This window comes from Lissotriton vulgaris, chromosome 1_1 (genome assembly GCF_964263255.1).
Source record: "Lissotriton vulgaris chromosome 1_1, aLisVul1.2, whole genome shotgun sequence".
Taxonomy (NCBI): Eukaryota; Metazoa; Chordata; class Amphibia; order Caudata; family Salamandridae; genus Lissotriton; species Lissotriton vulgaris.
The window spans coordinates 1616375521-1616399441 of record NC_141685.1 but is presented as its reverse complement, the minus strand read 5'-3'; positions in this window follow the sequence as shown (position 1 = coordinate 1616399441).

The following is a 23921-nucleotide window of genomic DNA, read 5'->3' as shown; positions in this document are numbered from 1 at the left end:
AACTTGCGTCAAACCCGGCACCTGTCAGGTATAAATATTACCAACGTTGCCTTAAGCAATGAGAGAGATACGAGCTGTGAGTTCGTTCCCTGTTGCTGATGCCAGCTGCCTGCATGACCCTGTGTTGGTAAAAACTAGCACTCTGTCGCTGCAGCTTGCTATCCTGTGGTGGTGAAGCTGCTGATACCATTATCGCCGCTAAAGCGCGACCTATGGTGCAGTACGCTTAAGGAGCTGAACAGCCGTCCCTCTGCGAAGACATCCAGCAGATTCCAGCTGCCCGCGGACGCTGTCCCCCCTCCTTCCTCGACGCGCTGAGAGAAGCCGCTGCATTTCTCGTGCAGAGAAATCCAGTCCCGGCGCTTCCGGTTTACCCTCGCGGGTGACTGGGATATCGAGAGAGACCCCTGAAGGAGATACCAATCCTCCATCATTCTATTCAGAGGTATGGTGTTGACTAAACCCTTAGACGATAATTCTTGAAACAAACCTTGGCAAAACCAACTTAACTTAAGCTACTTACTTACTCCCCTTTTCACGTGTTAGGCTTAGGTCAGGCACACTGGGGTAGGCTTAGTTAGAAGCACCAGTTGAGTATGTTAGCCTAATGTATATATGACTGTATATATGTTTTATTACTTTTAAACCATTGTATGGCTAAGAAACCATATCAATGCTTTTACAGTTCTATTTCGCAATACTTATCTTACTGTACGTACTTTTCATAATAACAGTTATTGCAATTGTGGCAATACATTTCTCTTGTACGAGAAGAAAGACTGTTCAATAAATGTTAACCCTTTATTGATACACGCCCGTCTCTCTATTCTCTACATCTGTGAAAGTAAACTGCACTAGACTGACTGAGTGAAATCTATGTCTATTGTTTCACACGACCCTAGAGATCGACTCTTGATCTGAGGAGCAAAGTTGTCATGTTGCACGGTTGTTGGAAAGCTGAATCCCTTCTTGTCTGTGCCAAGGAAGCTGATCACTTCCTATGCAGAGAAGAAAGTTTCCAGTGACCTCTGAGCTAGTTGGTAACACAACCCAATTAAGTTTAGCATAGTCAGTGGAGGCCTGGAATATAAGCAGTTCCACGTCGATACTACTGTTTATGTTATTCCAATGCGCAGGGCCTAGTGGGAAACTAGGAACTACACTACAGTTTGTATACCAGCACTTTATCTTGAGTGCAACTGTTTCAGCTGCTTTTACTATATGTCATAAATAACAACTTTTGATACATTACTTTTTTGATTTACGGGCTTCTTCTTCTTTTTCCTTTTTTTCTTTTTTCTTTCTTTTTCCTAATTTATTTCTTGATTCATTAATGCCTGTATATTGATATGTTGAATTGTATGGTTTAAATAATTTTCCTCTTGAGCAAATTGTTAGGTGTATAGACTGACGGTCCTAGGTTCAGGTTTGTTGGACTGCCCCTGTCGTTGGTAATGACTGTTTGGTGACAAGGCGGATTATGTGCTCAAGCGTTTCAAGGACTCTAGGGCTAATGCCAGATCCTTTTGCCTTGCAACAACTTCTTTCCCCATGCAGTCTGCCTTTCGCCTCTTTTGTGGCTAGGGAAGAGGTTCCCCACCACATTCCACCCCGAGCCACGGGGCTGCGAAAGCTACCCAGCCTCTGCGTGCTTGGGGACTTTGGGACATCGTCGTGGGTCTAGGGGCTAGTGGGCGGGTCTGTCCACCAAAGCCCCCCTGCAGCAGCCTCCAAACTTTTCCTAGTCGGATCTTCCAGGGCCACCATTTGTCAGTGGGTGGCAGGATCTGCCATCATCTCCCCCACTGGAACAACGTCACGTCGGATAGGTGGGTTTTGCAGATAGTCAGAAGGGGCTACCCCTCCCTCCATGCCACCAACACTCCATTGCATGGTGGAGGATCATTTTGCCCTTCTCTACCAGTAAGTTACTGCTCTTTTGGCCAAGGGAGCTATCGAACGCCTCCCTGTGCCAGAAGTAGGTCGTGGTTGCTACTCCCAGCTCTTCTTGGTACCCAAGAAGGACAAAGACCTGCGTGTTATCTTGAACTTCAGGGATGTCAACCGCTTCCTCCGGAAGGAGAAGTTCAAGATGTTAACCTCGGCTCAGGTCTTGCATGCCCTCGACCCTGGAGACTGGATGGTAGCATAGGACTTGCAGGACGCTTACTTTCACATCCCTGTCTTGCCTGCCCACCGGCGTTACCTACGGTTCACGGTAGGACACGAGCAACTTACGTTTACCGCTCTTCCCTTTGGCCTTACCAGCGCCCCAGGATGTTCACAAAAGTGATTGCGGTGGTCGCAGCTCATCTGTGCAGATCAGAGGTTCCCCAGCATTGAATCTTTCATAGATTCACATGCTTGAATCTTCCCCGTCGTCATGATGGGAGGCTCATGGTAATACAAAATATAGCAGTATTAGAAGAAAAAACGAACTGCCAACCCATGAAAATGGGACTCACATTTGTTAACCTATCCTCCTCTTTATGAGGTCCAATTATCAGCCAATCAGATGCCAGCCCTTGAGACCACAATCCTCTGCAGAGCCACCATACGTCAGATTTCTACCGCACATCGTCTGAGAAGGAGTCTCCCTGAGCTCCGCTAAGATTTTTTTCTCAACTGGGGACTTTTTGGCCCTGTTTTTTTCCAGTTCGGGACTCTGCTGAAGTACTATCTTTTTCTCTATAATGTTTGAGGGATCTAAGAAAAGGATGTTTCGATCCTGCAAATCCTGTGGGAAGGTTAGGCTGTTTTAAGAGGATCCCCGCAAGGAATGCCTGTACTGCTTGCACCCCAAGCTTGTACCTAAGGAGTGTAAACATTGCAGAACCTTCTCTGCAAAAACTTTAAAAGACAGAGAGGCACGTTTACTTCTGTGGCTACAGAAAAAAATTGCAGTTACCTTATGCATGGCATGTTGTTTTTATTCATTAGTCTTGTCATACAGGGGGCTTGAGACTGACCGAGCCACTGGTTGACACGGGGTCCGTTTTTCTCGTATGGTTGCTGGTATGCACGATCTTAGCAACCTTCAGGTAAACAATTCTGGTTGTTTCAGTCAATGTGTTGGTCTAACGTGCTTTCAATGAAAACCCTGGGATGAAGGGGCTTTGTCATTTCACTGCTGTGTTCTGTTTTTAATGTTATCACAGGTCCTTTGATCCATTGAGTGTGAAGATCGATATTAGAGAACCCCTACATTGCCCTGATGAAGTTGCTGGAATGTTGAGCGACGAAACATGTTGGCATTAAGCAAATGAATATGGTAGACAGTTAACCAACTTTTAATTGGGAGGGTTTGCAGCATTGGAATAAAGTTGGATAGCCAGCAAACCTTACCAGATTTTTAATTATTTTTGTGAACCGAATACACTGGTTCTATTTGCGGTTCTAACTGTATATATATGGTGATTTTTGAATAGTGCACATATTGGTTTCTGTTCACTATCATTACACCTTGCACATTTTGTATAATTTATGAACACAACATTTTTTGGTTTTCTTTCTTCACACACCACTTAGAGAGAGGGTGACCGATGATGAGAAGTGGGTAGACTGGTAATTGCTAACCAGGAACCCCCTCTGGTGTTGTTACCGCGAGGCACTCTCTCTCTACTCACCAACCTTTTCATAGTGAGGTTTGGCCTGTGGATATGTTTTTATATGTAGAATATACACCTTGACCTAAGGAATTAGTGTTAATTCACACATTCATGGGTTTTGAAGAATGAGGGTATATTATGTCCACAGCAACCACCGTTTGCAGAGCCAGACAAATATCCAGTGCCTATTCGAAGGGGCACCGGTCAAGCAGGCGTCCTTGTTTAGCAAGAAATTTTTAAATTTGTCAAAGCTAAGGAGACCCATGCCCACTTGTGAAAAGCTGGAACTGCACTTAAGTGAGCCGGCCCATCATTGGGGAACCACAGTTGCAGCGCTTGGCAACACTGCAAGCATCAGACACCCAAGCACTCAGCAGCTATTGCCTCGTGTGGCTGGTGCCCCGAGCCAGTACAGTAAGGGGTAGTCCAGCACATCTGAGTGACAAGGCAGTCCTACACTGCAAGAACATAGGTGCACTATAACCAGTGCTTTAAACGGGCCGGTACTCACCGGTACTGAGTACCGGCACTTCTTCATTTTCTCCCCTTGAGTACCGGCACTTTTTTCTAGAAGAAAGAGAGTACCGGTACTCATGGGGATCTGACTTTAACAGAGGCAGCGCGCTCCCTTTATCCCTCAAGTTATACTACGGCAGCACCTTTCAAGCACTGCACGGAATCAATCAATGGAGCTCGTCACCAGGACCCAGAGTGAGCCGCTTTGTAAATCAGAGCAGAGGTTTGTCTGCTGAGTCATTTGCTTATCCAAATATCTTTCACAGTGGGCGCTAAGAGGGGACTGTAAAATCTAATGGGTGGCGGTGGGAGGCACTATTCAGGTCATAATAAAAGAACGTATGGGAATGCTTTTACAGTCGCCACACATCTGAATTGCTTTCTTGCACACTTCCACTTCCACACTCGCTGAGTCCTATTTCATCGACCTTGGACAGACCTTAAGACCAATCAAAAATGTGGAGATTGGCACCTGGTTCCCCAGTACAGACGTTGTCGGCTCTGGCCCTAACTCCGGTTTACAAATGTTCCAGGAAAGACTTATTTATTTTATGCGTTTTTATATAGCGCAGACTTTACCCGAAGATGTCAGAGCGCTTCACAATAGGAACAGTAATGATACATGAGGAGAAAATTACAAGTGAACAAATTACAAAAGCAACTGTTAAGTTACATGAGGCAAAAGTGACAATTGTGAGCAAACAAAAAACAAGAGGTAGCAAACGATACATTACTGGATGAAAAAGTGATATGTGTGCAGGTTACAAAAGCATACAAAGTACAAGTAGAGGTATAGTACTGAAATAAATGGCAGACACTCCAGCACAAGAACAAACGTTACATGAGGCAATGGTGGCACTTGAGCAAGTATCTAAAGCAAACAAAATGTAAGAGGTGGCAAACAGTAGGTTACAAGAGAAAAGTGACGTGTGCATGTTGCAAAAGAGTACCAGTACTGGACAGATGACTCAGTGGGCTGTAGGCCACCGATTCGATTTAAGGCAGGCTGAAGCAGCATGTAATCCTTAGGCGGTTGATAAAATGCATGCAGATTTCGTGCATACAACCTTGGCACGGTCAAAAAGCTAACCCCGCCTCTTGTTCCCCCTTAGCCCCACCCTTAACTCCGCCCACTGCTCCTTTTGGTGAGTACCTGCACTTATTTTTTTCCATTTGAAGCACTGACTATAACCAGTACTTCTGTGTAAGGAAGGCACCAAACACACCCACCAGCATGGTTCAAAGGGGAGCCCTCCAGGCCCATCAGGCCCCATGTTACCCTCACAGGCTGCGCACTGCCATAGCCTGGGGGAGTCCATGCAGAGGCAAACCCCCGCTCCAGCCACACTGCCTACAGAGCGATAGTGCCATGTTGCCCAGGAAGGAGGGTACTGTACGTCCACATCCTCAGGCCCGCCAGTCACGTGGCTATGTGCCACTTCGCACCAGCATCCAAGGTCCCTAGAGGAGTCGCCAAACCACCGCTGCTGCGCCCAAGCGCACTGACGCCATGAACAAACCCGGCTGCGACAGGAGCTGATGGCCAACAAGCCAGAGCGAACGGACACACAGAGGTGATGACGGCCCACCACCAGGCCACAGGCACGTGGTCGTGTCACCACTACAACCTTTCAGGGTGACCGCCGACCCGGCCATGGCAGCCCCACGATGGAAAGCGTGGATAGGACGACTGAACAACTATTTTAGGGGCACCAGAGAGACTGTGAAAAAGTTGCTACTCATCTACTATGGTGGCGCTGAGATCTACTATCTGTTTGAGACTTTGCCCACACAGGAAATGATAATGACTTTGAGGCTGCGGTCGCCGCGCTCAACAGGCATTTCGATCCCCAGCTCAACACAGACTTCAAGCGCTTTAAGTTCAGACAAGCGTCGCAGTCAGACACACAGTCTGTGGACATGTTTTATGCATAGCTGTGCAGGCTGGCAAGCTCATGCGCCTTCACGGACGAAAGGGAAGAAATTTGCGGACAAGTCATCCAGGGATGCCGCTCAGCACTGCTACGGAAACTGATCCTTCGACAGCCGGGGATCTATCCTGACGAGATCCTCATCTTGGACAGGTCCCACAAACTCTCCGACGCCCGGGCGTGCAAAATGGAGGCTGCCCTGCAAAGGACTGCCATGTCGCCATCACCGCTGAAGTACGCAACCATACAGGAAGAGAGAGTCAAAGCCATACAACTGCGTCTGACTATGGCCTGCCATGCACCGCATCCATCAACAAATGGGGCATACAGCATCTGTGGGGTAGAACACCCATCAACTGCAGTGTGTGGAGCAAGGGTAGAAGACATACTCCCGCTGCGGAAAGGTGAATCACTTCGGAGGTACAAAAGACTGAGTTTTGGGGTGTTGTCTGCAGCCGAAGTCTTCCAAAATGCCATCCAGGAAGCACTGTCCGGGCTACAGGGCGTCATAAATCTGAGTGATAACATTCTGGTGTTCTCAAACAAGTTGGAAGAACATCACACCCACCTCCGAGCCACCCTAAAGCAGCTAAAGGACTGTTGTCTGACTTTCCACAGGGGCAAGTGTTCCTTTTACCAAGAGTCGGTCGACTTCTTTGGCTACATCTTCACCAGAGAAAAATTGAGCCCCCGGTGTATCTGGTCTCGGTGTTTGAGAGCGCCCGGCTGGCGTAAGCGACTGGCTTCCATGTTTCTTGGTCATGCTCCTAGAGGAGGACAACTCCTAGAACTACGGGGCTTGCGTCCACCACCAGCTCTGTGCGTGGAGCAGGGTGGAAGTAGGCCATCACCGTCTTGTCCATGAGGGCCGTCTTTATGGTATTGAATGCTGTGTTGGCAGCTACCATCCATTTCCATTGGCGGTCACTGCGGGTGAGGGTGCGGAGTGGCTCCGACAGAGAAGCCAGGTTCGGAATGAACCTGCCTCAGTAGGTGGCCAAGAAAGCGATGGCCAACCGGGCGGCAAGCACCCCGAAGTCTACCAAAGAAGTCTGCAGTTTCCTTGGCATGGCCACCTACTGAGGCAGGTTCATTCCGAACCTGGCTTCTCTGTCGGAGCCACTCCGCACCCTCACCCGTAGTGACCGCCAATGGAAATGGATGGCAAGAAAGACTTTTCCTGAGGCAGGCTGACTACAGGAGTTTTCCCTCCTCTCCCCCCATGGGGCAAGTGTTCGTTGCATTTAGGGCAGTGGTAGTTTCTTGCCACCTGTTGGTAAGAACGGAGCCCCGTCTTTTTACTTAGGTCCTGATGAATGCCCTGGAGCCACCTGGGCCAACAAGGCAGAAACATGTTGACTATTTACGCGACGGTTAAGGGACAATACATTTTCCCATACACCGTAGACTGTTTTTAACATCATATATTTATTAGTCACATTAAAATTATTTAAAATAACTATAATGATTTTTACTTTCACTCACATCCTCACGGGCCACCACTTAGTTTAGAAGTGCATCCCTGTCATCAGGTGTATGCCCGCCCTCTATCAAACGAAGGTTTTAGAGGGCGAGGACTGGTCAATGATGAAGCATGACACCAGGTGGTGTGTGAGACCAGTCCGTCACATTTTGTGAGATGCCTTTGCTCACAACACAGATGTAATCCTAACAGGGTCACTAAACTAGGAGCAGCTCTTTTGTGGGAAATAGTTAGTAGTTGAGGCTGCTAGCTCCTAGAACCCCGTGCCTCTCGTCTCCTACTCCTCGCTCTGTGGAGTTCGTTTGTGGTTACAGCATTTCCACCTTTACCTGTATGGACAGGAATTCCAGGTAGTGACGGACCACAAGCCGCTGCTCCCACTTTTCGCAGGGTCCTCAAGACTGGCGCCTTCCAGGATTGAAAGATGGGCCTGTGAGGAGGACTGAGTAAACGCAGACGGAAGTGGCCGACGGGCGAGCCGACACCTCCTCAGCCGGAAACGAACAGCGGTCTAGTCTTGACCGAGGCACAAAGGGAGGGGCCTCTTACATCAGCTGACCCAAAAGGAGGACAGGCAGAAGCGGAGATGTGTGAGGACGGAAGGAAGCGAACGGAGAAGGCAGAAGCGCGAGACCAGAAGAATGAGGACAGAGACGATCCAGACGTGAAGACGGAGAAGCGGAGGAGCATCTGTTATACAGCGCTCAAACCCGTGGGCTGCTGAAGGAAGAAGACACCCCAGGTCCCTACGCCATGGTCCTGGAGACGGGTCGTGGTCTGACGCGAGCACCGCTCAAGGGATTGTTTTGTTGGGGGTGGTGGGGAGGCACTGGGAGTTAGAGCATGCAGGGTGGGTTTACCCAAGCACTCAATAACCCCTCACGATTCCCTTCCCCCACTACGCGGTGACTGGCGACAGTGGCACTAAAAGCACGAGGGTAAACAGAGAGCCCAGTTTTAACCCTGCTCTGTTTTCTTTTCCTTCCCTGCATCTCCACCGGAGAAAGAGAGAGAGAGAGCGAGAAGCCCAAAAGCCTGGGAATATCACAAGGCCCTGGAGAGCTGGAGAAGACCCCTGAGGAGAAGAAGGGAGATACCTTCTCCAATAATTTTTTGTTGTTTCTTTTTCCTATCTTTCTTTGACCTGACTTAAAGAACTGAGCACTGAGGCTCTTGGGAGCTATACCAACTCTAGAGACAGACCTTAAACGAAAGGAAATAAAAGAGAACGTTTATGATAATATAGCGTCCTGTGGTCCCTCTCACCCCTCGGAACACCCTACACCCTACAAAGTGGTGTCAGAAGTGAGATTTTCATCTCAAAGTGTTGCATCATGACACAGCCCGTGCCTGTAGAGAGTATTATCTCTCAGCTCACGGAAGGACAAAGGCTGGTGTTGGAACAACATGTCCAAACCGCACAAAGAGATAGAGAAGCCCTACAGGACGCTTTAACCCCTTCGATGCTCATGACGAGCTCAGCTCGTCATGAGGCACACTGGAGCTGTGCTTATGACGAGCTGAGCTCGTCATGATACACTGGGGATCACGGATTTCCAGCACAGGAGGGGAAAGGTCCTAGCAGCCAAGGTGTTAAAGGAGCAGGCCAACCTACTCACAATCAATCAACAGGTACAGGACACTGCGATCCTACAGCTCACAGACGCCATTGTGAGCACCAAGGTACATCCTAATTTCCCGGGGTCAGTGTTACAAAAATACCAGGAGAGTGAAGACCCGACTATTTTTTTTATCAATTTTGAAAGAGTAGCAAGCACAGCGGCCTGGCCCCAAGAGCAGTGGAGCCAATATATCGCCCCTTTCCTATCAGGCGAACTTCAGACAGCATACCAGGCTGCCAACTCCGATGGCACTACTGCCTACAAGGAAGTCAAAAGAGCCATTCTCGAGCGACTGGGTTGCGACCAGGAGTTCTGTAGAACAAAGTTCTGGAAAGAGAAATGGACTGCCGGACACAACCCACACGCTCTCTATTATCGGATCAAGGATCTGGGCAACCGATGGTTAACCCCCATACCTCCACCATGGAAGAACTAGCAGAGAAAATATATATTGAACAGTTCCTGGATGCATTGCCCTCCATCACCCGTTCATGGGTGAAGCAGCACCCCAACTGTACTTCCACAATGACCTCGACCAGATCCTAAGCCCCAAACAGCTTCCTGCATGCCTCCTAAACACCTCTTCCCTTCTCCTGGTCCAAGTGGCCAACGGCCACAGTGTTATCACTGCGCTGAATGGGGGCATATAGCCAGACAGTGTCCCCATCAGACCCCCGCGGTCCAACCCATGGAAGTGGAGTACTCTAGAGAGCAGATTTACGTAACAGAGAAGAGTCCCCACCAGAACAGGAAGGAGGTTCTCTTAAACGGGAAGAAACAACATGCTCTGTTGGACACTGGATGTCATGATACAGTGATAGATCAGGCCTTGGTATCCCGACTACAAATAAGGGAGACTGAACACGTAAGCGTTACTTGTGTACACGGGGACACCAAGAGCTATCCGGTAGAAGAGGTTCTGTTGGATGTAGCAAACGACCCAAACCTACAAAAGGTTGGCGTCATACCCTCTCTACCTGAGGCGGTGATCGTTGGCTCCGACCACCCCAGATTTGAGCAGTATCTCAACGAGACAAAGGAGAGTGCTACAACCTGGTTGCACAAAGCACCTTTTAGCAAGAGCTCAAAAAGAAAGGACAAAAAGAGCAGACAAGAAAGACGAAGGGTGAAGTGGGACTTTACTCGTTCTCTACCATCAAGCCCTGCTTTTCCTCTCTCTCTTGCACACTCGAATAGTACGGTCCTGGTTAGCTTCCGCACTGCCCAGCTGGAGGACAACGCCCTTAAGCACGCTTTGGAACAAGTCCAAGATCAAGAGCCAGAGCAGGTAGGACCATATTTTTGAATAAAAAGAGGTTTGTTATACAGGGCTGTGAGAAGGGACACACACACTACCGCCCAGTTAATCGTTCCCCTTCCCTTTCGAGGGCATGTTCTGCACCTAGCACACAATCAAACAGCCGGTGGACACTACGTTAAAGAGAATACCCTGAAGTACCTGTTGGATAGGTTTTATTGGCCCGGGGTGTACAGAGACATAGCAAAACACTGCACTGCATGTGTACGATGCCAATACACTAACCCGGGATGTGTAAAAAAAGCCCCTCTACACCCCTTGCCCATCATCGACGTCCCTTTTAAACAGGTAGGGATGGATCTGGTCGGTCCTTTGCCCCCCTGCACCAGAGGACTCAAGTACATACTGGTCATAGCTGATTATGCTAGAAGGTTTCTGAAGGCCTTTCCTTTATCCAGCATGACCACCCCTACCATAGCTCATGCCATGATTTCTCAATTTTTTCCGAGAGTGGGGTTCCTGTCAGAGATACTAACTGACCAAGGGACCCCTTTCATGACTCATCTAATGGCACAAGTCTGTACGATCCTGGGCCTCTACCGAATCCGAACAGATGTATACCACCCCCAAACAGATGGCCTTGTGGAGACCTATAATAAGACCATAAAAACCATACTTCGCAAGTTTATCTAAGAGACAGGGAGCGACTGGGATCAAAAGCTGCCCTTAGTCCTCTTCGCCATCAGGACACATGAACAGCGGTCCACAGGCTACTCCCCATTCAAACTCTTGTTCGGAAGAAAACCCTGAATGCTGCTGGACATGGCGGTAGAGCAATGGGAGGGGGAGGACGAGGAAGGAAAGCCTTTGGCACGTTACGCTGCTGATCTTAAAACCACATTCACCGGGGGACTAGTACACAACAATATGGAGAAAGCACAGAGGACACATAAAACATATTACGATCAAAACAGCCAGCTGAAGGTATTGAGTCCAGGTGACAAAGTGCTTCTCTTGCTCCCTTCCACTGAGAACAAACTGTTGACGCAATGGAAAGGCCCCTATATTATAGACAAGAAAGTAACCCCGTCACATATAGTGTTCTACTACCCAGGCAGGCCGGGGAAAAAACAAATCTATCACGTGAACCTCTTGAAAAGGTGGGAAGAACACGCTTTGCCTTAAGTACAAGGAAAACCTGCCCTCCTCGTGTGTACCGACAGACACCTAGACATTCCCCTAGCAAACACCCAGGAACCCCAGACCGAGGCAGTCCCAACTGGGGATATCCTATCCTCTGTACATAAAGCACATGTGCTTGCCCTACTGGATGGTTTCCAGGTCAATTTTCTTCCTCTTCGGGTTGACTACCTTGGTATAACATGACATTGTATCACTAGATCATACCATCATAAAACAGAAACCCTTTAGGATCCCAGCGGCTAAAAGAGAAGCAGTGCAGTAGGAAGTGACTACCATGTTGCAGGCCCACATAATAGAACCCTCCCAAAGCAATTGGTGTTCCAATTATGATCGTGCCAAAGCCCGACAGCAGTCTGCACTTCTGCATTGACTTCCGGCGAGTGAATGAGATCACCAAATTATACACATACCTCATGATCCGAATCGACAAACTGATTGAACGACTAGGAAAAGCAAGGTATATATCAACCCTTCATCTTACCAAGGGATACTAGTAGATACCCTTAACCCCACTAGTCAGAGAGAAAACAGCGTTCTAAACACCATCGGGTCTATACCAATTTAACGTGCTCCCCATTGGCTTGCACGGGGCACCTGCCACGTTTCAATGGTTGATGAACAGGATTCTGAGGCCCCATATGGAATACGCCGCCGCATACCTAGACGATATAGTCGTCTTTAGCCATACTTGGGAGGACCATGTGAAACACCTGACTGCTGTGTTTTCAGTCATCAGAACAGCCGGCCTCACTATAAACCCGAAGAAATCCCTGCTAGTCACTAACTCAATTCAATACTTAAGGTATACAATACAGGAAGGCCTTATAAAACCCCAAGTAAACAAAGTGGAAGCCATCAAAGCGATCCCTACCCCCGCTACCAAACGAGACATCCGCTCCTTCCTAGGTTTTATACGGTATTACCCTAGTTTAGCCCAAATGTTTCTTCCCTGGCCAGCCCCCTATCTGATTTACTGACAGGGAAATACCCTCCTGTATACCAGCCTGGGGCAACAAACACCAGAAGAGCTGTCAAACCTTGAAAAACGCCATCTGCACTTACACAGTCCTGATTTCCATAAGACATTCATCCTACAAACCGATGTTTCTGACTCAGGTTGGGTGATGTACTATATCAGCCAGACTCTGACAGTGTCAGGAGTGGTCAGACCAGGGTTTCTAAAACCCCAAGGAAATGTCAGAAGAGGCATAAGTTACTGAGCCCCAACTAGTCAAGACTTCGCAGGGTTATTTCTTTACCCTTAGTCTCTCTTTGGCTGCAATATTTATGGAGTTCGCGGCCGCGGAATTCCAAGATGGCGGCCAAAGACCGACACATGGGTTATCAGTCTGGTTGTTCTGCTCGCGAGCAGCCGCAGCTGTTTTAGCGTTCTTCAACTGACAGAACTGTAGGACAGGCTGCGTTCCTTGAGTGCTCTGTCCTATTTTCCTCTAAAGACTCAGCGGTTTTTGATGAAGGTTTTGGAGTTCCAGAATTTGAAAAGTTAAGTGAAGCTAGTGAAGTTTGCTCGTATTCTTTGTGAGAAAGTTTTTCCTATGACTTTAGTTACATTTTTGAAGGTCTTAAGAAGCGTATTCAGCCTAAACTCTAGTTACAGTGTCAAGTGGATATTCTTCTGAAGTTTTTTTTCTTTTTGACTAGTTTCTCTCTGTGCTACGAGAAATTAGAGAACCGGAAGAGACTTGAAGTAGAAATTAGAAGTGTAGAGACGCAAGTAGCAGTTTCCTCTGCACATTCAAGCACCTTACTTATCAAAGAACATTCTCTGGCAATAAGCACATTCTATTGAACTGAATACTACCTCGCAGCAGAAATATAGGTTTAAGTAGATATAAATATATATATATATATATGTACTTACCAACGTGCGGTGTCCGTATCTGCTGAAAGACAAGAAGACGAGAAAGGCACGTCAGAACAAGTCTAAATTGTATGCTGCTTAATTCGCAACAAACATCATTATAAAAGAATAAAAGAGAAAGCAAGGATCAGGTGTTATACAGGTAACAACAGTTTAACAGAGAGAGATTAGTTAGCGCTTAAGAAATAGAAATAGAATTTACATATCGTTTTGTGTTACAGGGTTCAACAAGAATTCTCACACCTAACCCCAACAGAATAGTGATAGATCGACACATATAGATCAACACTAAGTTAAGAGAGCTGCAAAGCACTGTGGAAAGACAGGTAACCTAGAAGTAGTAGTTATATAGGAGGTGAGGAACAGTAGTAGGTGGTTACATGTTGTAATTTGTTGCAGGAGTCTACAAGAAGAATTGTATGAGTCCAGTCCAGAAGAAACGAAGCAGTGCAGTCTCTCTTTCTCGTCCCAACCCCCTTTCCCCCTTGCTCCTGCCAGTGAGCATTGAAGCTCACTGTAGTGGTGTTGGGGAGTGAGGAAATTCGCATCTGCTTCTGTGGAATCTATAGTTTAGGTTTTGGTACTTGACAGATTGAAGTGCCGTTGCCCAAAACTTCCACCCGAGCAGGATGGCAGAGGGAATCAATGTTAAGGCCTTAGCATCAGTGTTAGATGGTATTCAGAAGCAATTGAGTGATACTATGGAAGAGAATAAGTCTCTTAGGGAAGAAGTGGGAAAGTCTAGTCAGGAGGCTCTTTTCTTACGACAAACATTTGAGGAATTCTCTATTGGTTCGCACCCTGTGTCCAAGGAAAGTAATATTCTGTCCTTCTCCCCTGCACCTTCTGTTACTGAGTTGACTACCCAGGTTATACATTCCATCTCTCCCACGATTCCCCTGGCAGCACCAGAAAGATTTAGTGAAGATACCCATAAGGCCCAGATTTTTTTTACTCAGTGTTCTTTACACTTCCTGTGTAGACCCATTATATTTAAAGAGGATCAATCAAAGGTGGCTTTCATATTGTCCTACCTGAGTGGAGATGCAGCGGCGTGGTCTATGCCATTGGTAAACGACAATGATTCCATTTGATATGATTTTGATGCTTTCAAGAAGGAATTTTTACACATCTTTGACAGACGATCTATTTCTCAATCTACCGATAATGAACTTCTGGATTTGAAGCAGGGAAATCGAGATTTGGTGGTATACCTGGCTCAATTTAATAAATTGATTGCTGAGACCAATTGGCCAGAAGCCAAAAGAGCCGCCATCTTTTATAGAGGACTGAAAGATAAGTTAAAGGACGGTTTGTCACAAATTCCTAAGCGGCCTACTGAAGTTTCAGAATTAATTGATCTAGTCTTGCAGATTGACCAACGTCAATGTGAAAGAAGGAATGAAAGATGCAAGGATGTGAGATATATCCCTCCGCGATTCGACAGAGTTAGGTCAGAAATTTCCAAACCTAAATAAGTCATAGGTGACGAAGAACCAATGCAAATTGGGTCAGTTCAGGGACCCTTGTCAAACTTTGCATGTATTTTGGAAACTCCAGGCATTTCGTTAAAGATTGCCCGAAAAAGCCAAAAAATAACACATGGGTAAAAGACAGGCTCCACCATTAGGAGGAGTTGCTCTGGTGGAAGCTATTGATAAGCCAACTCCTGACTCTCAATTCATTGCAAACACTTTGCAATCATCAGCTCCGCATTTAATTATCTCTATTCAAATAAGATTTGGAAATTCTGAAGTAAATAAAATTTCGGTCATGATTGATTCCGGGGCAACCGGTAATTTTTGTGATATCAGATTTGCCCAATCCTTGAAGATTCAAATTCTTAAGAAGGATAGACTTGAAGCTGTTTGTGCTGTGGATGGTACTAATCTTTCCTCGTGCCCCATTGTGTATGACACTGAAGAAATCTCCTTGAGAGGGCCTGGAAATCATCTAAGCATATTAAAATGTTGTCTCATTGACGCACCTCAGTTTCAACTCATTTTGGGGTTAGCTTGACTAACAGAGCATAACCCTAAAATTGATAGGGCCAAGAGGTCCATTGAAATGGACTCAGATTATTGTAAGCAACATTGTTATGGTAAAGGAATAGAGAGCCATCCGACTACATCATCTAAGAGTTTGGCCAGTATGACTCAGTCAATCTGTGCATTAGAGGTCCCAAATATTCCACAGGAATACCAGGATTTTGCCTCCGTTTTTGATGAACAGGAAGCAAAGAAATTACCTCCGCACCGAGAGTATGATTGCAGAATTGAGTTATAGCCTGGAGCCTCATTGCCTTGTAGTAGAATCTATGCTCTGTCTGAAGCAGAAAATCAACATCTTAAGGAGTATGTGGACCAATATCTGGCTAACGGATTTATCTGCCCATCCCAGGCTCCTGTCTCATCTCCACTCTTTTTTATTCCTAAGAAGGATGGCAAGGTGGGGACGTGTATTGATTATAGGGTGTTAAATCGTGTCACTAAGAAGAACCGATACCCTTTGTCCTTAATTTCTGAACTTCTAGATCAGGTAAAATAGGCAAGAGTGTATACAAAATTGGATTTAAGAGGGGCCTACCATTTAGTGCGTATAGCAGAAGGTGATGAATGGAAGAGAGCGTTCCGAACTCGGCTGGGTATGTTTGAGTAACAAGTTATGCCATTCGGCCTGTGCAACGCCCCAGCGGCATTCCAACACTTTGCCAACGATGTGTTAAGAGAGTTTTTGGATCGTTTCGCAGTTTTCTACATCGACGACATCCTCATCTTTTCGGCCAACATGAAGGAACACATTCAACATGTATGTGCAATCTTGAACAGATTATTGGAAAATCAACTCTTTGTCAAGTTGGAAAAATGTGTGTTCCATGCCACCCAAGTGGAGTTCTTGAGTTTCGTGTTGTCATCCGATGGAGTCTCTATGGATGAGACTAAAGTAAGAGCAATTAAAGATTGGTCGTCTCCACAAAATGTTCAGGAGGTGCAGAGCTTTATTGGCTTTGCAAATTTCTACAGGCGTTTCATTCCCAAGTTTTCTGAAAACGTTTGCCCACTTACTCGCTTGTTGAAGAAAGAGACCAAATTCGAATTAAAGGCAAAAGTAGACAAAGCCTTTGTGGAACTCAAGAGAATTTTCATCACTGCGCCAGTGTTGCAGCATCCAAACCCTGAAGAACCCTTTTACGTGGAAGCTGATATTTCTAATTTGGCCATTGGAGGAATACTTTCACAAAGGCAGAAGGTTACTGGGCAACTTCATCCTGTGGCTTACAGATCACGTAAATTAACTTCAGCTGAGATAAATTATTCCATTGCTGACAAAGAATTGCTTGCAGTCAAGGACGTCTTTCAAGAGTGGCAACACTATCTGTTAGGGACTAAGCATGAAGTGACAGTCTTTACCGATCATTGAAATCTGCAATTTTTAAGATCTGCGCGGATACTTACCCCCAGACAATTGAGATGGTCCTTGTTTTTTGCAGATTACATTTTTGTGTTAACCTACAGGCCTGGTTCTGTTAATGGAAAGGCTGATGCCTTATCTCATCTCAATACCGGTGAAGAAGAAAGCAAGACTAAAGAAGGGCTGATTATTCCTCAGGAGAAATAATCGGAGCCATTTTATATCCAGAATTTGAAGACAAGTTGAAGAATTCCCTTTCAAAGGATGAGTTGAGTACTTGGGTAAAGGAAGGAACTGGAAGAAAGATAAAAGACGGAAACCCACATTACCTGGACGACCTTTTTGTTCCTAATGATGATCTTCATTTAGAGGTGATTCAACATTGTCATGATGAATTGCTCGCAGGTCACAAGGGAGTCAAGAAGGCTTTGGAGTTAATTCAACAATAATTCTGGTGGCCCGCCATGGAAGCTCAGGTGAGACAATATGTAGCATCCTGTGAGCAGTGCATGAAAGGTCTAGGTCTGCCCCACAAGGTATTTTGCAACCGTTGCCCCCAGCTCCTTATCCGTGGCACACCATTTCCATGGATTTAATTTTTGGCCTCCCCTCTAGTCAGGGTTAAGCCACAATTTGGGTGGTGGTAGATCATTTTACTAAAATGAGTGACTTTATCCCTCTGAAGTCAATTCCTACTGCGACCCAATTGTCCACTCTGTTCATGCTGCTTGTAGTCAGGGCTCATGGCATTCCAACGGTGCTAATTTCCAATAGGGGCTCACAGTTTGTTTCACATTTCTGGAGGGCTTTTCCTAGGAGATTGGAAGTTGATTCTCGTTTGTCAACCAGTTTCCATCGTGAGACTGATGGACAAACAGAGAGAGTGAATCAAGAACTGGAGCAATATTTGAGCTTGTTTTTGATGGATAATGAGGGTGAATGGCTAATTTGGGCAGCTGAGTTTGCTTATAACAATGCTGAGCATTCCTCCACAGGGTATTCTCCTTTCTATTTAAACACTGAGAGACATCCAAACACATTTTAGGTAAAACAAGAGAGTGAGGTCCCGGCTGTAGAAGCGGTGGTTCAGGATTTACAAAAGGCCTATCAAGTAGCTACTAGTAATTTGATCAGAGCTAAGAGTTCTTACAAGAAGCAAGCAGACAAGAAGAGACGAGCTAATACCATTTATGAATCGGGTGACAAGGTTTGGATTTCGACTCGAAATATGCGCCTGAAAGGGAATCGTAAATTTCAACATAGATTTGTGGGAGCTTTTCAAGTAGAGAGAATGGTGAATCCCGTGTGTGTGAGGTTCGTCTTTCACCTAGGTTACGGTTACATCCGGTTTTTCATGTCTTTCTGTTGAAAAAGAATCCCCCACAATTGAGAGTGAGAGGTCCATCAGCTTCGGTTCAAATTCAGTCTAATGAAGAGTTTGAGGTTAAAATAATTTTAAATTCTAAAATAAGGAGAGGAAAGTTGTTCTACCTGGTAGATTGGAAGGGTTATGGCCCAGAGGAAAGAACTTGGGAACCAAAAGACAATCTGCATGCTCCCAAATGGTGAAAGAATTTTCATAGAACCCATCCTAATAAGCCAAAAGAGGTTGAGAAGGGAGCCTTGGTGGGAGGTACTGTCAGGAGTGGTCAGACCAGGATTCCTAAAACCCCAAGGAAATGTCAGAAGAGGCACAATTTACTGAGCCCCATCTATTCAAGACTTCGCAGGGTTATTTCTTTACCTTTAGTCTCTCTTTGGCTGCAATATTTATGGGGTTCGCTGCCGTGGAATTCTAAGATGACCGCCAAAGACCGACGCATGGGTTATCGGTCTAGTTGTTCTGCTCGCGAGCAGCGCAGCGGTTTTAGCGCTCGCTCGCAAAATTGCCTGCACACTTTAACTGACAGAACTGTAGGACAGGCTGCGTTCCTTGAGTGGTCTGTCCTATTTTCCTCTGAAGACTCTGCGGTTTTTGAAGGAGTTCAAGCATTTGAAAAGCTAAATGAAGCTAGTGATGTTTGCTCGTATTCTTTGTGAAAAAGTTTTTCTATGAGAAGCGTATTCAGCCTAAACTCTAGTTACAGTGTCAAGTGGATATTCTTCTGAAGTTTATTTTCTTTTTGACTAGTTTCTCTCTGTGCTATGAGAAATTAGAGAACCGGAAGAGACTTGAAGTAGAAATTAGAAGTGTAGAGACTCAAGTAGCAGTTTCCTCAGCACATTCAAGGACCTTACTTATCAAAGAACATTCTCTGGCAATAAGCACATTCTTTTGAACTGAATACTACCTTGCAGCAGAAATATATGTTTAAGTAGATATAATTATATATATAATTGTACTTACCAACGTGCGGTGTCCGTACCTGCTGAAAGACAAGAAGAAGAGAAAGACACGTCAGAACAAGTCTAAATTGCATGCTGCTTAATTCACAACAAATATCATTATAAAGGAATAAAAGATAAAGAAAGGTTCAGGTGTACAGGTAACAACAGTTTAACAGAGAGAGAGATAAGTTAGCGCTTAAGAAATAGAAATAGAATTTACATATTGTTTTGTGTTACAGAGTTCAACAAGAATTCTCACACCTAACCACAACAGAATAGTGATAGATCGACACACATAGATCAACACTAAGTTAAGAGAGCTGCAAACCACTGTGGAAGGACAGGTAAACTAGAAGTAGTAGTTATATAGGAGGTGAGGTACAGTAGTCAGTGTTTACATGTTGTAATTTGTTACAGGAGTCTACAAGAAGAATTGTTTGAGTCCAGTCCAGAAGAAACGAAGCAGTGCAGTCTCTCTTTCTCATCCCAATCCCCTTTCCCTCGCGCTCCTGCTAGTGAGCATTGAGGTTCGCTGTAGTGGTGTTGGGGATTGAGGAAATTCGCATCTGATCCTGTGGAATCTACAGTTCAGGTTTTGGTACTTGACAGTGACCTAAAACCTCTTCTCTACATCAGTCGTAAACTATTCCCCCGAGAGAAGCATTGCTCCACAATAGAAAAAGAGTGCCAAGCGATAAAATGGGCCATAGAAGCCCTGCAATATTATCTGTTGGGAAGCCCATTTATTGTCCTCACTGATCACGCCCCACTCAACTGGCATGTAAAGAACAGGGACACCAACCCTGCATCCTTCGGTGGTTCTTAGCATTGCAGCCTTTTTCTTTCCAGACAGTGCATATTCCTGGAGCCAAGCAAGTAAGTGCTGACTACCTGTCCCGGCACCCGTTTACAGAATGGCCCCAATGTCCATTCCTAAGGGGGGCAGACGGGAAGTGGCCAATGGGCGAGCCGACACCTCCTCAGCCGGAAACGAACAGCGGTCTAGTCTTGACTGAGTCACAAAGGGAGGGGCATCTTATGTCAGCGGACCCAAAAGGCGGACAGGCGTAATCATGTGAGGACGGAAGGAAGCGAACGGAGAAGATGGAAGCGTGAGACCAGAAGAAGGAGAACGAAGACGATCCAGACGGGAAGACAGAGAAGCGGAGGAGAATCTGTTATACAGCGCTCAAACCCGGCGGGTTGCCAAAGGGAGAAGACGCCCCGGGTCCCTATGCCACAGCCCTGGAGACAGGTCGTGGTCTGAGGCGAGTACCGCTCAAGGGATTGTTTTGGTGGGGGTGGTGAGAAGGCACTGGGAGTTAGAGCACGCAGGGTAGGTTTACCCAAAGACTTGATAACCCCTTACGATTCACTTTCCCCACTACCCGGTGATTGATGACGGTGGCACTAAAGCACAAGGGTAAACAGGCAGCCCGGTTGTAACCCTGCTCTGTTTTCTTTTCCTTCTCTGCATCTCACCCTGTTGGAGAGAGAGCGAGAACCCCAAAAGACTGGGAATATCACAAGGCCCTGAAGAGCTGGAGAAGACCCATGAGGAGAAGAAGTGAAACAGCCTACCCATCGAGTTTTATTCCAACTATATAGACATCCTTGCCCCTAGATTGCTTTCGGTCCTTAAGGAGGCCAGGGAACCGGGAGTGCTGCCTTCCTCGACAAGGGAGGCCATCGTCATCCCTCTTCTCAAACCGGGGAAGGCCCCTACTGACCCCTCTGTGTACCGACCCCTGTCCATGCTAACCTCTGATTATAAAATATTGAGTTGAATCCTGGCTACTCGACTCCTTACACATACAGGTACACTTAGTACATTCCGATCAGGCCCGCTTCATTCCTACTCGTAATACCGCGGGCAGCATACGTCGATTGGTTCGCATATTGAGTGGGGTCCACAACGATGAAAAACAGACAATGGTCCTCTCTGTAGATATAGCAAAGGCATTCGATAGTTTAGAATGGCCTTACTTGTTTTTCGTTATGAGAGCCTTTGGAATTGGGGAGGGCTATATCCGCTGGACCGAGATACTATACTCATCGGCGAGCGCCAGAGTGAAGGTGGGGAATGTCATCTCCTCCTCGTATCCAGTGGGACACGGTACCCGACAATTGCTTCAACTTCTTAATAAGATCAATATTGCTATTGTTGTCGACATGCCGGTGAGGGTGGGTCGGCAATGGGAGGGCAGAGGGAGGGTGGAACAGCTTTTTCCTTTTAATTTTTTTCCTGTTCTATGCTCTACAGCACATGCAACCATACTGTGTAGTTGGGTAAGCTGGTGACAACTGAGACCACTGGGCACCGTTGTCGTTGGATAATGACTGTACACTACCTATATTATGCTATGGCCCTTGTTAGATCATCGCATGTTGCGTACTTTTACTGCTGCCTACAAGAGTTTGAAAAGCATGTAATGTTTGGATTGATTACTATGTAAGCTGTTTGCGGTTTAAACAATAAACAGATTTAAAAAAAATTTAAAAATGAGGAGAAGAAGGGAGATATCTTCTCCAATAATTTTTTGTTGATTGTTTTTCCAATCTTTCTTTGACCTGACTTAAAGAACTGAGCACTGAGGCTCTTGTGAGCTATACCAAACTCAGACACAGACCTTAAACGAAAGGAAATAAAAGAGAACGTGTATGATAACATAGCGTCCTGTGGTCCCTCTTGCCCCTCGGAACACCCCACACCCTACAGGGCCGTCCAGTCGCAGGAGTACAACTTCAAGGTTGTGTTCCGTCCAAGGGCAAATTACTCAGCAGACTACCTCTCGTGGCACCCCAGGCTACCAGTCGCTCAAGCCCTCCCTACAGACGTAGCATATTTGGAGGCCTTTTTGAAGATTGATCTTGTACTATGCATGCCCAAAATCCACATTAGAGGATATTGGCCAAGCCACGGCCGTGGACGAGACGCTTGCCAGGGTGAAGAATGCCCTGATGAACAATGGGTGGACCCATTTCCTGGATGGAAGAGGGCCATGCTCTGCAACAGCTCTGGCAGATCCGACATGATCTGAGTGAAGGAGAGCAGAAAGTCATCCTAAGGGGGCACCTGATCGTGAACCCCAGGGCACTGCAGGATCGCATCATCAAGCTAGCATAGTGGGGCACCAAGGGATGGGGAAAACCAAATCCCGGCTACAAAACAAAGTTTGGTTCCCAGCGATAGATACCAGAGTGGAAGACATGGTGCGCCAACGTCACTCATGCACCATCACGGGCGGAGACCCGGCACCAGCCCCCGTCATCACCGAAGAGCCATGCGCGCTACCATGGTCTAAGGTCAGCATCGACTTTGGGAGCTTCCCTGAGGGCTGCCACACGCTGGTGATCGTTGACTCATTCTCCAAGTTCCCAGTGGTGGAGGTGGTATCATCCATGGCGTTCCCGCACGTCAAGAAAATACTGGACAAGACATTCGTCCACCAAGGCCTGCCGGATGAAATCCGTTCAGACAATGGACCCACATTCCAAGGCCATGAGTTTCAAGAGTATATGGAAAATAAGGTGATACGCCACAGGAAGATCACCCCTCTGTGGCCTCAAGCCAACGGGAAAGTGGAACGTTTTATGCGGGCCCTTAACCGAGTTCTGCGAATTGCAGTGGATCAGGGGAAAGATGTCGACACCCAACCAATTTCGAGATGCCTACCAGGAAACGCCCCACAGCACCACCAAGTGTGCTCCTGCTCACCTGCTTTTCAAAAGAGCCACAAGGACAGCATCCCGGCCGATCCAGCGTGGAAACCTCCTGAAAGAGACAACACTGCCACACAGGCTAGGAGGATGGTCACCAACTAGAAGACAAGAGTTAACCGAGGAGCAAAAGAACCACAGCTGAAGGTGGGAGACAGCATTGTGGTTAAAGACAGACACCAAGGCTGGAAGTTCAGAACGCCGTATAAACCAGAAGAATGGACCGTTGTCAGGGTGCAAGGGACCATGGTCACAGCACAAAGACGACAGTCAGCCGGAATGTATCATGTTTTAAGAGAGCTCATGGGCTGGACACCGACTCAGCGGAGGCAGAAGATCTGGACGGAGCCCAGTATCACACGCCTGTTAGTTCGCCAGAACCTGTGACCTCCCCAAAGCGACACCTGCGAACAGAAAGTGGAGACGCAGCAACTGCCGCTCAACGACACAGCCAAGACGCTGTAACTCAAAATACCCCTCACACCCAGGTGGATGCAGTGGCCAGTTCCAACTCCCGGAGCCAGAGGTATGGTCTCCGGCTGAACCCTGCACCCAGCCAGAAGCTGAAAGACTTCTTGTGCACATCCCCCCTAAACATGCAGATCATGGTGGACGATCACTAAAGAAAAGGAGAGTTGTAGAGAGCCACGCGGGCTCTCCCATACTATGTATCAGCCATGCAGTCCTCGGGGCGGGCTCCACCCGAGGAGATAAAATAAACAGCGAGAGACCTCTTGGGGTCTGCCCACCAGCATGTAACAAACTGTGTGGAGTGTCTTACTCTTTAGCTCTGTGTAGGCCCTGTCACCCCTAGGCCAGGCTTCAATGGTTCACCTTGAGTGTGCTGCTACTGACTCTAACTTGCTGGAAGCATCAGGTGGACCCCACAAGGCACTGTGAGCCCCCAAAATCGGTGAGATGACTATCTAACTTTTCACAAGTTTGCCTCTATCCTTGTT